This window comes from Ovis aries, chromosome 13 (genome assembly GCF_016772045.2).
Source record: "Ovis aries strain OAR_USU_Benz2616 breed Rambouillet chromosome 13, ARS-UI_Ramb_v3.0, whole genome shotgun sequence".
NCBI classification, from domain to species: Eukaryota; Metazoa; Chordata; class Mammalia; order Artiodactyla; family Bovidae; genus Ovis; species Ovis aries.
Window position 1 is genome coordinate 34,483,363 of NC_056066.1, and position 16,239 is coordinate 34,499,601.

General features: G+C 44.5%; 1 protein-coding gene across 1 annotated transcript in view; it reads right to left on the reverse strand.

Annotated features, from left to right (window-relative positions):
- Positions 1-13,867, reverse strand: part of JCAD (junctional cadherin 5 associated) — an 80,191-nt gene extending 66,324 nt beyond the window's left edge. The window contains exon 1 of the mRNA XM_060396866.1: positions 13,751-13,867. The gene's annotated coding sequence lies outside the window, so the exon portion shown is untranslated. The remainder of the gene's footprint in view (positions 1-13,750) is intronic.
- Between the last annotated feature and the right edge of the window lie 2,372 nt (positions 13,868-16,239).

Below are 16,239 nucleotides of genomic sequence, written 5' to 3' on the forward strand. Positions count from 1 at the left end.
TGATTCATTTCTTCACTTCTGCTATTCCTCATAGATATTTACTAGTTGGTGATTAAAGCTAATTCCATCCCTGGGTGAATCATGGCTTTTACAACTTTTGTTCTAAATTAAGCCCTGGGCCAGTCTTACCAGTAGCCCCATGGCCTCAATAAAGGACACCCAGTGTCCCAGGTGCCTTGTCTCCATTGCCTCACCTCTAATCAGAGCTTATAGCCTGCGCTTTGTCTTACCCCATTTCTGAGCTTGCCTCCATGTCTGACCTACTATAATTCAGAAATTTTGCTCGAAGTGTGCATCCAGTTCTCCACTCATTTACACGTCATCAGTCCTGGTTTCATAGCACTCATCATGCTGTATTTTAATTACCAGCAGACCTCAGAGATATCATGGGTTTGGTTCCAGACCACCACAATAAACTGAATATCAGACTAAAGCAAGTCTCAGGAATTTTTTGGTAGGCTGCAGTCCATGGCGTCGCTGAGTCCGACACAGCTTAGTGACTTCACTTTCACTTTTGACTTTCATGCACTGGAGAAGGAAATGGCAACCCACTCCAGTGTTCTTGCCTGGAAAATCCCAGGGATGGGGGAGCCTGGTGGGCTGCTGTCTATGGGGTAGGACAGAGTCGGACACGACTGAAGCGACTTAGCAGCAGCAGCAGCAACAGTGCATATATAAGTTATGTCTATTAAGTATGCGATAACAGCATTATGTCTAAAAGATAATATACATATCTTAATTTTAAAATAAAAAAGGCTAACCATCATGTGAAGCTTCAGTGAATTATCATCTTTTTACTGGTGGAGGGTTTGAAATATGGTGAGAATGATCAAAATGTGACCCAGAGACATGAAGTGAGTAAACACCGTTGGAAAGGTGGCGCCAATAGACTTACTCAACATAGGGTTGCCATAAACTTTCAATTTCTAAAAAATGCAATATCTATAAAGCACGATACAGAGAGGTGTGCCTATATTTGCTCACCCGTTGGTCTCCTAGATCTCTCTGTGAGCTCCTCTTGGGCAAGAACTGCACCTCATTCATCTTTAGCTGACAAGACAGGTGCTCAGAAAATATTTACAAGCCACTCAGGTTCTCAAGGGAGAGACGTTATGGAATCCTCAAACTTTAGCCTTGTTGCAGTCAGTACTTTATCCTGAAAACAGTGGGAAGAACAAATGACCTATAACAAACACTGAAGAGGGTGTGGGGAAAAGAGAACCCTCCTACACTGTTCATGAGACTGTAAGTTGGCACAGTCACTATGGAGAACAGTATAGAGGTTTCTCAAAAAAACTAAAAATAGAGCTACCGTATGATCAATCCAGCAATCCCACTCCTGGGCATATATCTGGAGAAAACTATAATTCAAAAAGCTACCTGCACCCCAATGTTCATAGCAGCACTATTCACAACAGCCAAGATGTGGCTAAATGTCCATTGCCAGATGACTGGATAAAGAAGATGTGGTATATACGTATATACAATGGAATGCTACTCAGCCATAAAAAAGAAATAATGTCACTTGCAGCAACACGGATGGACCTAGAGATTATACTCAGTGAAGTAAGACAGAAAGAGCAAGACAAATATCATATGATCTCACTTATATGTGAAATCTATACTATGACACAAATGAACTTATTTAGACGACAGAAACATACTTACAGGCATAGAGCACAGACTTGTGGTTGCCAAGGAGGCTAGGGGAGGGATGGAGTGGGAGTTTGGGAGTAGCAGATGTGAACTATTATATATAAGGTGAATAAACAACAAAGTCCTACTGTATAGCGCAGAGATCTATACTCAATATCCTTTGATAGACCATAATGGAAAAGAATGAAAAAAAAGAGGAACAAATGACCAAATTATCGAGAGACGGTCTGTCCTCATTCATCCTAGAGACTTTCTTAGTTCGGTCTGTCTGTTTCTATTTGTTTATATGCTCCTTTTTAAACAGAATGGAATTCTTTCTGAAACTCAGGTCATGTTGAGTCAGCTGACCACAAGAGTTGGGAAAATATTTGCTGCATTCCACTTTCTTTTTTTTTTATTGTCAGTAAAAGCCAAGGTTCAAAGCACACATGCTACAACATCGTCTATCACGAGAGGGCATAGAAGCTTCCAGAAAGATGTGATCAGCTTGGACTGCTAAGACCTCCTCTCCCCATCTCTCTGTCTTGCCGTGTCTTCCTGACCCACCTGTCCAGCCTTCCTCCCCTCCAGAGGCACCAGGAGACAGAAGCACGTGCATCTGAGAGCAGAGGGCGGGGGCAGGTCTGGGGATACAAAATCACATGACACAGAGCTGGCCTCCTCTTGTGTCTCAGCCTCACTCCCGAGCCTCAGTTTCCTCATCTGTAAGATGTGGGAGATGCCACCCACCTTACAGAGTTGTTACAAGGATGAGGAATGTCTGAGTGCTATGATTATTGTGGTGATTATGGAAACCTCTAGGCTCAGATGACATTCTCAAGCTGCCACATCACGAAAATCAAGGAGTCGCTTATGCATTATTCATCACACCTTGACATGACTTTTATATAACATTCAGCCGGAATATCTTCGATCTGTTTCTTGTTTCATTTGCGATTCTGAGCCAGACCACAGGATAACTAGCTCAGCAGTTCAACAGACTGCTTCCCCGCGCCCCTGCCCCCCGCCCCCAGAAAATGAGCATCTGTTTGTGCCAAGGTCTCAGGTTCCTGAAGTACCTGGTTGAGATATGGATGGAGGAAGGCTCAGGCGGGTGTCTTGAAATTTCTCAGCTAGATTATTAAGGCTGCGTGACATGTGTGCGACAGGGATCTATTTGGAGACACTGTGGGAAGGTGAATCAAGCTCAGATTTTCCAGGGAGCAACTGTCGAATTTTAATTAGCTTTGAGTCTTTCTCTGCTGGAAATAGCAGATCCCTGAGTGCTTTTTTGAATAGCATTACGGTAATTATAACAATTCTGAAAGGGATAATTTACACATTGTATTTTTGTACACTTGGAGGAACCAGAAAGGCTGGTACATGCTTGGAGTGACTGTCAGAGAGATGTTTAAAAAATATGAATGACAATAGTGTACACCATCTGGTTTATGGTCTCCACCAACACTCTGAGACAGGGCTGTGCAATTGAACTTCCTGGGATAACACAAGCATTCACATCCGTGTGGTCTCATATGGTGGCCACTGGCCACATGTGACCATCAAGCACTCGACATGTGGCTGCTGCGACTAAGATCTAAGTTTTTAAACTTTATTTCATTTTGACGAATTGAAATTTAAAATAGTGCCTGTTACCAGTGGCTACCATGTTGGACAGTGCAACTCTAATGCACCAGTTAGAGCTCCCTGTAGCCGCCTTGCCATCTGAAGAAACACTGGGGCAGAGGAGGAAACCCACGAGGTAGCTGGGGAGCGACAAAGACCGTGAAATTCAGCTCAGCTGGAGCCTCTCGATTTGGTTCTCTGGTTTTTCGTTCCACAATAGATTGGAAGCACCCAATTAGAGTGAGAGGCAGGCATGATGGAAGAGTTGAAATCCTTTTCCAAAAGAGAAAAACAGTTTAGGATCACTGAACACAGGACAAGCAGCCTTTATACCTTAAAAGTATGCTATTTTGGTGCCTTGGACCATTGGAAAAATGTTAAGGGTTCAGGGATGTAAGAATGGGCAGAAAGGATAAGAGCCAGCCTCATCCAGGTATTCATCCTTCAAAGGAAGTAAAAATATAAATGTTGGGGCACACAGGTTGGCGAGTGTTGGTTATTTGAAGAGTCCAGCTCCTGGTCACGTCCCATCCCTCCTTTAAGCAAGAGATGCTCTGTGATGTCCCACTGCTCTCGGGATGAAAGCCCAGATAATTGCCATGACCCTCCAGATTGCCTGCTGGAGCTTTCCCATTGCCCTGCCTCAGTGAACCCCACTTCTCCTGGTTCTCTGTTCTCCAGCTGTACTAATTTTCCTTCTCTTTCTGGAAAGTGCATGAGCCTTCCTCCAAAGGACTTTGCATGTGCTGTGCCCTGTCTCTAGAAGGATTCTTCCACTCAGCTCCACTCCTCTTCCCCTTTGGATCCCAGCTCAGATGCTCCTGCCTGGAAAGCCTGCCTCACATCCATCCCTCTCTGCCCCAAGTAGACCTGATTCATTTGTTATTTACTCTTCCACATGAACTTCTTGGGCCGATGCCTACTTGAATATGTGTGTATTCATCAGTGAGAGCATCTGCTTTCTTCATTGGTAAAGTCAAAGAAAGCAGGGTTTGTGTTTGGCTGGATCCCTTCACCTCTGTGTCTCCAGTGCCTGGTTGATGTTCAAAAAATGCTGAATGAGGGAATGAATGAGTTCTGGTTTGTTTCTAAGACGATTTTCAGGATGCCAAGTGTCTTCCAATTCCTAACACTTTCACATCTTTTTATAAAGTCTGTTTAGTCTCTGAATGACTCATCTTCTCTTTACGAGCCATTTCGAAGTTTTTAGTGTCCCATAACTTTTTGTCGTGAAATCTTCAACCTTAAAATTCCACCCACCTCTCCCTTATTTGTTCCACTGGCTACAATCACCCCCAAACTTCCTGTTTCCTTTAAACCATTCGCTCTCCTGTTGGCAGGCTGGATGGTTCCTGCCATCTGTGGTTCTTTCCTCAGTAACTCAATTTTCTTGATTTTTTTCCACTGTTTCTTTCACTTGATTGCCCTGATAGCCTTTGAACTCCTCGCTTACTTTCTCTTGGCCAGAATATCTGCATTGTCTTTTGAGATTTTAAATTTATGCTCCATGTAATTTTTTTTTTCCTGTCTTTTCCTCAGATTTCTTCTAAATTTGCAGTCTTTCTATTCCTGTTCTTTCCCTTTTAAAGAAAAGCATTCAGAAGTGGGGAAAATGAAACCCACACTTACTTCCAACTCTTCTTACTTCGAAAACATAAAACATTACAAAAGAAAGTTCTCAGTTAATTATTTCCAAAACCTTCTGGGGATTCCCAACTTCTCGTTTTCTGTCTCATTCCATTTTTTTTCCAAAACAAATCATGGGTGAGAAAAAACTCCCATTAATCCTATGTCTCCCCCCTAAACTTCAATTATGCCTCAGGCTTCATTCTTTTTTTGTTTTGAATGAGCTTTCTTCATTGCTTAAATGATTTTCCCTTTCTGGTATACCTTATTTAGTACCAAATTCTTGATATAAATTTCAACTCTCTTTAGCAAGTATTTATTGAGCCCCTATTATGTACCAGGCACTGTCTTAGGAAAACAGTAATGAATAAATTAAAAGAAAAATCCCTCTGTTGGTGGAGATTACATTTTACACAGAGAGGTATAAAAAAACATAATGACATATACAGTATAATTGCAGATAGTGACAAACTCCATGAAAAACATTATAGGATAAATGCTGTCTACAACGAAAAAAATCTGAACTTATAACTCCTTATAACAGCCTACAGGACTGTTGTGACAATCATGGGAGCTAATGACTATATCAAGGAGGGTTCTTTATTCTTGGTGGAAATTGGGACTGCTTTCTAAGCACAGAGTCCTGCCATAGATGTATTGCAAATCTTTTCATTATTTTTTTAATGAAAGGGAAGATTATCCACTCAGTGACTCAAGAGGTTTCTATGGGCTCTCTTCTGTGGGTGACGTACTAACATACATGCCAGGTGCTGCCACAATGAAGAGAAAATCCGCGACATTGTGCCTTCGAGAGCAAGACTGAAGTAACAAGCTGACTCACAGCAGCCTTTGCCTGGGAAAGGCCACTGGGGACAGGGGAGCTGCTAGGCTACCCTCAGGTCACTCTGGAGGACTCACCTCCGCCCAGTCCACAGTCTGTGGCCCTAGATGGCAGAGCTCTGGTTACTCCTTTGCTACAAAGTTTAGAAGTGTGTTATAAGGATTTGTTGTTGTTTAGTTGCTAAGTTTTGTCTGACTCTTTGAGACCCTGTGGACTGCATCCTGCCAGGCTCTTCTGTCCATGGGATTTCCCAGGCAAGAACACTAGCGTGGGTTGCCATTTCCTTCTCCATGGGAGCTTCCTGACCCAGGGATCAAACCTGTGTCTCCCGCACTGCAGGTGAATTCTTTACCACTGAGCCACTAGGGAAGCCCATTATGAGGATAGCAAGGCCAATAGCTCAGATTCACGTACTTAGCATTGGAAGGATCTTCATATGACATCTGTCAATTTCACAGGTGAGGAAATATATAGAAAAACACATATACAAACACACGCATATATACATACATATCCATTCTTTGGATCCCAAACAGGCCCATTCTCTACTTTCTTTTTTAATTTAATTTCTATTACGTAATGACCTTCTTTGTTAATTTAATTTTTTTAGTATTGGGGTATAGTTGATTTACAATGCCATGTTAGTTTCAGGTGTATTGATATATATATGCTGTAATATATATATATATATATATATACACACACACACATATATGTGATACATATATCTATGCACATATATGTGTATATATAAGTAAGTAAGAATTAGTTGCTCAGTCATGCCCAACTCTTTGTGACACCATGGACTGCAGCCCACCAGACTCCTGTGTCCATGAGATTTTCCAGGCAAGGATACTGGAGTGGGTTGCCATTTCCTTCTCCAGGGGGTCTTCCCAACCCAGGGATCGAACCGGGGTCTCCTGCACTGCAGGCAGATTCTTTACTGACTGAGCTACAAGGGAAGCCCATGTGTATATATAAAAGGATATATATATTCTTTTAGATTCTTTTTCATTATATATATTCCATTATATATACACATAATATATATATTCCATGTGTATATATAATGGAATATATATATTCTGTTAGATTCTTTACCATTATATTATTACAAGTTACTGAGTATAGTTTCCTAGGCTATATAGTAGGTCCTTATTGACTATTTTATATATAGAGGTGTATATATGTTAATCCCAATCTTCTAATTTATCTAATTTATCCTACCTTTCTCCTTTGTTAACCATAAGCTTGTAATGACCTTCTGACAATAAACATTCTGAGTCAACTTTTCAATTTAATTCAACCAACCTTTCCTGTTTGAGTATGTGAATAATTGCTTGCCTTGTTTCCATGTTCAAAGAGTTTGCTGTCTGTAACATGGGAGACTTCATTCAGTGTTAAGTGCTACATAAAGGCATGAAACGAGTACCACGGACATGCACCAAAGGAGATGAACTCTAGCTTGAACGTCCCGCTGGGAGCTAACCCACGTGAGGAATGAGGACTCAGAAGTGGGCTCACAGAGGCTGGTCCTGGGGCATAGGTGGGAGACAGAATAAAGCATCTCCATGAGGGGCCTCCCGGGCCACGTGAAGGGAATTTGAACTTGATTCACTCAAGGTTTTGAGCAGAGGAGTAACTTCATCACAACTGTGCCTGAGGATTCAACTTCCAGAAGACAGAGGAGAGGCAGGTTGGTGTTTGTTCAGCTGGAAAATGGAAGCTCGGTTCTGTGATTCACCTGCCCCCACGATAATAATAGTTCACGTTGATTGAATGTGCAGAGGGTTTTGCATACATTAACTCACTTAATTATCACAACAATCCTAATAGCTTTTGTTATTTTGATTTTAGCTTGGGGGAAACGGAAGCTTCAAGATGCTACATGCTAGAAAGAGGCAGATTGGAGACCCAACCAGGTCAATCCTCTCTCTAAATCCAGTTTCTCAACTGCGATATGATATTGCCCTGCAAGGTCATCTCCAATTGACAATGATTTTGTGAAGGTGGGGTACAGAGGGGAAAGGCGAAAATAATTATTAGACACCCCTACTCTGGCTGGTGTTGAAAAGGATGATTCAGGGACAAAAGTTGAACTTGACTGTGCTTGTCACCAGCCTGTACTGCAGGGGATGTTTGACCCCTAAGGGACTCCTTCTGCTGATTTTCTGGCCCAATTCCTCACCTTCTATTTGTCTGTGCCGAACTCCTCAGCATAATTTTCATATCAATTTAGAAAAATTAAGAATTGGGAAAGCAAGGCTATTCTAAAATAATCCCACGTAGTATTTTCAAAGCTTAACGCCTGTGGGGTAGTCGTTTTATTTGTGTTACCTGTTCTTATAAATTAGCCTTGAGATTAATTGACATCACTGCTCTTGTTAAACATAAAAGATCAAAGGCTGATTTTACAATTTACGTGCAAAAATCAGAATGGTGATTTTACATCATTCCTATAACCTGAATTGGGCGTTAATCTTATGCTAACCTCAGCTGGTAAAGAATCCACCTGCAATATGGGAGACCTGGGTTCAGTCCCTGGGCTGGGAGATCCCCTGGAGATGGGAAAGGCTACCCACTCCTGTATTCTGGCCTAGAGAATTCCGTGGACTGTATAGTCCATGGGGTCGCAAAGAGTCAGACATGACTGAGCGACTTTCAACCTTCCTATCTTAGTTGACTCCCTAGTGGCGACTTCTAGGAAGAAACATACCTCACCCCTCCCTTTAGAACAAAACATTCTATGGCACTAAGACCCCAACCTTTACTTGTGTTTCATCCCAATTCCAGAACAATAGAACCATGATTATGGACGATGCTGTAAGGATCCTTTTTCATTTTAAAGAGGTGTTTTACAACTCAGAGAGGCCACAGTTCCAGAACAATAAAACCATTGCTATAGATGACGCTTTAAACATCTTCTGTCATCTTAAAGAGATGTTCTACCGACAGGAAAGGTGCATCATGGAAAAGCAACTGTACACTAGGTAGGATTTTTGTCACTGTGAAGCCGGCAGCCATGCTCAAGGTTAATGTGGATGAACACAATGACCTGCAGCGCTTTTCCTCCATGAGTTAGTCCTGACTGGAGAATGAGGGCAGGCCATGTGTGCCCCTCCCCCTCCTCCTCCCACTGTCAATGGGCTTATTCTAACGAGTTTCCACAAAGATCTGTTAGATGAATACACATACAAATTAATCAGTGATCTTATGAAATCAGAAAACACTTCATCTAAGGAAGTGTGAAATGAAAATATCTCCTGCCGTATTAATCAACAAGAAATGTCACTGGCCTCCAAATGTGCATGAGGGCTCCCAAAACTGGGATCCAGCGGATGCCACCGCCCCTCATGGTGATTGCTGAGGAGCTAGGTGAATGCAAGAAGCAAGATGAACAAAGAAGCAGGATGAACAAAGAAGCAGGACTGGCCCCAGATAGCTGAGGTGCAAATGAAAGGAATGAATTCAGTGAGCCCGGAGGCTTGCATCTTCTCACACATAGAAGGCTAAGTACCTTAACTTGATACCTGATCTTTGATCTTCAGAGGGCCTGCTCCCTTTGTTGCAAGCTTGTGTGCCATCTAACATCCCCTCCTGCCTCCTTGGAGCAGTTTTCTCAGAGCTACTGAGATGCTGACTCCTGGGCTCAGAATCCTAAACATTCCCACCAAATAAAATAACTCTCGACTTTCAGGTTGTGAGTCTATTTTTTAGTCAACAGAAGTCAATCCTGAATTCCCGTTGTTTCAGAATGAAGATGAAACTCTTAACCTGCTTTTTAATCACTTAAGGGACAATTTCTTGAAAGCTTTTTTAGTTTTTGTTCTTGGCCATGCCATTTAATGAGATACGCACCCTATCTTGGCGCGCCCTCCTCCAGCCGAGGACACCGTAGTCAGTAGCTTCTGTCCCAGAAATATGTCAAGAGCCCTATGTTGTGATAAGAATGGCCATATTGGGAGGGGAAGGGGCTGTCGGGGAGTCAGTACAGTGTATGTGGCTCAGAATTGTTCTCTTTATTCAGGCTCAGAGCTGGAGAAGCATAGGCACCCAGCTTCCTGACTGGGAGGCGGTTTCAGCCACTAAATGCTCCTCCTCACATCACAATTTTCTAGGCTGGGTACCAAGCGCCTCCTTAACCTCACACAGCAGCCCACACATCCCTCCCTCCTGCCCTTCCTCTGCCTTCCTGTCTTTTTTCCTCTGAGCAGGTGGACGGTATTCTCTGATACCAGCCCCTCTCTTCCTAACGCCCTCGCTCCCTCTTCTGTCTCTCTTCTTCCCTTCCAGCTTCTCTCTTGTCTGTGTCCTACTTCACCTCCCGTCCTCCCTTCTGTTCCAACACCTCCTTGCTTCTGGGTTTCTCCCCACATCCTCTTTCCTCTCCTCTCTTGGCTTCACCCACTTTTCTTCTACCCAACCCCTGAGCAGAGAAATATTTTTGTGTTTGGCATCCCTCTACCCTCCTTCTCTCTCACATGCACAGAAACTGCCCATTCTCTGATTATATGTATATTTTTAAGGTTGCACTATGCGGCATGCGGGGTCTTATTTCCCCTACCAGGAACTGAACCCCAAACCCCTGCATTGGGAGCGTGGAGTCTTAAGCACTGGACCACCAGGGAAGTCCCTCTGTGAGTTTCACTGATTTCCTGATGCTCCACTTTGACATTCCCAGCCAGGCTCTCTGCCCTCACCTCTCATCTTGGGCTCCCCTTTACTCTCCAGGGCTGTCCCTGCCACCACACCCCAGCTTTGTACACTCAGATCTCTAGTCCTTGTCTCAAACTCAATACAGAAGAAGCCTCCCTATTCTCCTGCTCCCAAATAGACTCTTTCTCCCAACTTCCTTTTATAGTTCATGGTGTCACCGCATCCCCAACCTTCCAAGTTCAAAATCTGAAGTCACCTCGATTGACACCCCTGCCAGTCACAGAGTCTTGCTGATTTTTCCTTAAATATCTGCCTCGTATCTCTTCCTCCCACTCTGCCCTCCTCGCCTCTGCCTTGGCTCAGACTCTCATCCCCTCAAACTCTGATGATCTCTCCAAGTACTTTGCTGCTCCATCCTCTCACCCCACAAACCAAGGAGTGGGTGGACTGCAGAGGGCACTCCATTGCTAAGGCCAGTGCTTTGGCCTTGGCAATGTCAGTGGGGGGTGGGGAGAGAGGTGGGTGGGGAATGGGGTCAGGGACTGACTGGTGTGCAGACCAGCTGTGGCTCCACCCCCAGCCCCCTGCACAACTTGGCCCCACTGTTGATCCACCTGCAGGAAAGGGGAGGGGCTCTAGGCACAAGGCTGGGGGAATAACCATAATCTAGTCTTCAGCTATTCTGCAGATATATATTGAGTTCCCACAGTACAGAGATACAGTAATGGACAAGACAGAGTTCCTGTCCTCATGGAGCTTCCTTAGAAACAAGAGGAAATGGATAGTAAATAAACAAAGAGGGAAAGTGATAGGAAGGGATAAATAATAAGATTTATGTAGAAAAAAAAGATAGAGTCAAATAAAGGCAATAAAATGTGAATGGGACCATTGGCCAATAAATATGAAAAGATACTCAATGTTATGAGAAATGGAAATCAAACCATAATGACCTAACACCCACTAGCATGACTATAATAAAAAAAAAAAAATAGAGAAGAACAAATGTTGGCAAGGAGGTGATTAAATCTAAACCCTCATCCATTGCTGATGGGAGTATAAAATGGGGCAGCTGCTGTGGGAAAGAGTCTGGCAGTTCCTCCAAAAGTTAAATGTCAAGTCACCATATGACCCAGGGATTTCACTCCTACAGAGTCACTGAGAGAATTGGAAACATGTGTTCAAACAAAAACTTGTACATGACTGTTCATAGCATCACTGCTCACAATAGTCCCAAGGTGGGGATGACTCTAATGACCTCAAGTGATGAACAGATAGACAGATGGTTTCTGTACCTTCAGTGGAATATCATTCAGCCATGAAAAGGAGAGATGTGCCCATCACATCCCTCCACATTGTGGAAGACCCCTGAAAACATCATGCTCAGTGAAAGAAGCCAGACACAAAAGGCCACATATTGTAGGATCCTGTTGACACACTGACTCTGAGCAGTAGCCACCATTACCTGACTCCTCATCTCACACCTCAGTCCAGAAGCCACAGACGGCTCCTTCCACACCACCCCTCTTGCCCCCGGACAAGTGCTTCCCTGCCTACCTCTCATCAGGACACAAATCACTGCTCTGCCCCCCACCAGGCCCCTCCTACCCACCCCCCACCCAGCAATCCATCCTTTTCCTCCTTTGGACTCTGGATAACCCTTCCTAGCCCAGTCCAGGGACCACCTCTAATGGATGTACATCCTGATACCAGCTGGGTCCTGAGCACTGGCCCTAGACCAGGTTGGAACTCTGACCTGCACATCAGCCATGGTCCATGGGCACCTAGCACCCACCCCTGCCTCAATATATAACATGAGTGTTGTTAAGAGAGTGAGAGGAGATGCTTGCAAAATGCTTAACTTAGTCACTGATGCATGGTGAGCTCATGGAAACAGGAGTTGTATTTTCTGACTTCAATCTCACCTGTATTTAAAGCTTAAAATTGAGCACTTCATTTTGTGCTATACTTGGTAATTATTTAATGGATGTAGGTGAGCGTCAAAATGCATGATGAACACCAGTGATGGTATTTATATGTATTGGGATAACCTCCCCACCCTGGGGTTCCCAGGTGGTGCTAGTGGTAAAGAACCCGACTGCCAATGCAGGAGATGTAAGGGATGCGAGTTCAATCCCTGGGTAGGGAAGATCCCCTGGAAGAGGCTATGGCAACTCTAGGATTCTTGCCTGGAGAATCCCATGAACAGAGGAGCCTGGTGGGCTACAGTCCATGGGTGGCACAGAGTTGGACACGACTGAAGTGACTTAGCACAGCACAGCACAACCTCCCCTGTACTCTGGTGACACTTCTAACACAGAACATAGAAAATGCATTTGCGTGAATGTTTGGTATCCCAGTGATGGATTGATTATCGATTGATTTGGTTCTGTCATCAAATAGGAATGGAATTTTCTTCAAACTAAAACTTCAAAGGAAGCAATGATCACTGGGTCAAAGGGGGACAGAGAGAGAGAAAAAAAACAGAGAGAGATAGAGGGAGGGAGGGGATAGAGAAATAGAGAGAGAGGTGGAGAACTGGCAAATAAACACCTAGTCCTGCCACTCTGAGCTGTACTGAAAAAGTTCACAGGCACCAATATTCACAGGAATAAAAAAAAAACAAAAAACAAAAACTGAACAAGGAGGAGTGGTGGCAAGTCCTTCTCCAAAGCAGCTTCTGCAAATGAACTCTTGTTTCAGAGACCATAGTAATTGGCATTCAAAGGAATAGTTAATATGTTCTACAAAGAGACGGAAGGCAAATCTTTAAGGTCCTATCATCAGAGAAATGCATACATTTAAGAGACAGTAGACTAATGTTCCACAGCAGTTTAGAAGTAGGATATAGACAGATAGATAATAGATAGGTGGGTGATAGATTGATAGATAGGTAGGTAGATGGTAGACAGATGTAATGGCACCCACCTGCTTGAGCAGGAAGCAGCTAGGGAAAGAGAACCACTTCGGTTTCATTCGATGAGAAGAGAAGATGAGAGAGGGCTGGGACCTGCTCCGTGTGAGCTGGTCACGTGACCAGCCTCCAAGCAGCTGCACCAGAGGAGAGGACCAACAGACCCTTGTTTCCTACCTTTCCGACTCCCAAGCACTCAAAGGTGTTTGGGCAGCTCCACCAAGGCACAAGCATTCCTCAAACCCCAGCCCTTTCTGCACAGACAGAGTCCCCCCTGCCATTTCTCTCCAAGATCCGCGTTTCAGCACTTTTTTGTTCGTCATTCAGAGAAACAGACACAAGCCCCGTTCAACAGTCAGAAGCTAGGAAGCAGCTGGCTTCTCCCAGTGCCCACTGGCACAATTTTCCCGATCGTCTTCTCAAGAAAAGAGTGAAAAAGGAAAGGAAATGTTTACCTGAGATCCCCACCTTCTTCACAAAAGTCTAAAACTGAACGTTTAAAAAGCAAGCCAATACATCTTCCCAGAGTAGTGTTTAAATCCGAAATCCGCCTCTGAGAGCAGCTCCGAGTTGAGCTCTGAATAGAGGCTGTGTGTTATTTTAACCACAAGGTTTCTAGTCGGGAGGAGGAGAGATGGAAATGAGGCTGGCGTGCAGAAGCACCACCACCCCAAGTGAGACGAGATCTCAGAGCTGATGGAGGAACCCTCAAACCAACTTTTCCTAAACTAGAGGTGAAACAACTGTGGAACATTCCAGAGGAAGAAGATAAGACACTTACGGTCTTTTTTAAAAAAAGACATGTTGGTCTGATAGTGTCCGAAGGGAAGCCCAGCTCAGAGCTGACCTGGGGAGCCCTGGGCCTCGGACAAGAGCAAGTCACACCTGCAGACAGCCTGCTCCACGCAGCAGAGAGCCTCCTAGGGGTTAAAGGGCAGAGTGACCAAGAACCTTGGTCAAGTCCAGTCTTTTCCTGAGAAAACACAACCAGTGTCCTGAGAACCAACAGGAGGATAGAGGGTGAGGGGGAAACTCTTCTGGGTTATGTTGTTAGGGAACATGAACGTGTGTGTGTGTGTCTCTCACTTCGCTAACAACTTCAAAAGCAAAGATCCAGCCTCAGCTTGGACCTCAGCTGGAACTCCTCCTCCTCCTTGGCATTTTGGCAAATACAAGCCAACCTCTGGACAAACACCATCTTTGGACTTGGGGGAGGGTGACAATTTATCACACAACAAAATTGATAGCTAAAAACAGAGCCTCTGAAATGGCCAAAGGTCCTTTGCAGCTGGCCCTTTGCAGAAGCCAAAGATGGTTAAACTCCTCTTTGGGAAAAACTCAGCAGTGCTCCCCTGCAGCAGGGTCATAACTCACTTTTATATCGAGGCTTTCATCTCAAAGGAGCTTGGGATGTGTTAGCACCAAAATATAAATTATCCTGTGCATAGTTACCTCAGGGACGAAAAATGGCCAAGCAGCCGGGGGCCAGGACACGGCCAGTCAGTTGGGGGCCACAGGTGGACAGCAGGATGGGGCCAGGAGGGCCTGTAAGAAATAAAGAGGGGGCCCTGGCCTTCCAATGTGGCATACAGGATCTAGTCCCCCGACCAGGAATCGAACCCCGTGCTCCCTGCATTGGGAGCTTGGTGTCTTTACCCCTGGGCCACCAGGGAAGTCTCTTTTCTATTCTGTTCATTCTCTTGTAGTTCTTGCCATTGTATCCTGATGATTTCTTTCTGAAAGCAATAAAATCGATAAATGACTGTCACATGCTTATTTGTATTCAATGGCTCCTGATGACCTACAGAATAAAGACTAATACCCTGAATATGACATATATATTATATCCATAATATATACTATATATACTATATTATATTACAGTGATCTCTAGACTGTAGGTTTCCTGAGAGCAAGAACAATATTTTAGTCAATGCTTTATCTCCAGAACCCAATACAGTAAGAGGTGCACAAGGGGGACACCCTGTTAATGGGGGTCCTTATTACAGAAAGAATCTGTCTTAATCTACTGGAACAGAATCTTAACAGAAGTGAATGAAATGGTGTCTGACATTCTCTGAAGACTCAGCTTTCTGAAAATAGTCTTCCTCAAGGTTGACCCTGGCCCAACTCTTCCCACCCTTCCCCCTCAGTGGGGTTGACTACACATTCTCTATTAGTTGGTCATCTCATTTTGAATTTATGGGAGAAGACCCTCCTTGTAGGACTATATACCAGCAGACGTTAGAAAAAGACAGGTTTCGTGGCAACTAGGGCTGTCAGAAGGCTTGGAAAGGTCTGGCATTGGGTGGGAAGGAAGCAGAATGTTTCTGAGTTCCTAAGGTGCTAGCTTAGCTTCTGTGGTGTGGCCCTACCTGTCACGTGGCCAAGGGATGCAGACCCACCCAGTTAAGTCTGGAGCTCACCGGAGCCAGCCCTCTCGCATGGCAAGTGGCACTGGCGCTGCACCAGTGGCTCCAGCAGGGCCACCCCTGTCCTCCTTTGTATCCTTTTTAATGGGCATGAGTGTGACAAGACCTGGTAACATTCCGTACCAAACAGAAGGTGGTAATCTGCGCGTACGGGACGTTTATCACATTTGTGGCCACCCCACATCTTGGGAACAGAATTCCTTTGATGGTGACGGCCTCCCACATTGAGTCTTTATCTCAGTGCTCCGGCTGCTATAACAAAACCCCACAGACAGAGGTCTATTTTCTCATGGCTTTGAGGCTGCGGGTCCAAGATCAGGGTGCCAGCATGGCCAGGGTCCAGTGACAGTGCTCTCCTGGGCTTGCAGGCTGCCTGGCCGCCTTGTGGCTGTGTCCTCTCTTGGCCTCTCCTTGATGCTTGCATGAGGACAGAAGGCTCTCTCTCTTCCTCCCTCTATGAGGTCACCAATCCTATCAGATTGGGACCCCATCCTTCTGGCCTCATTTAACCA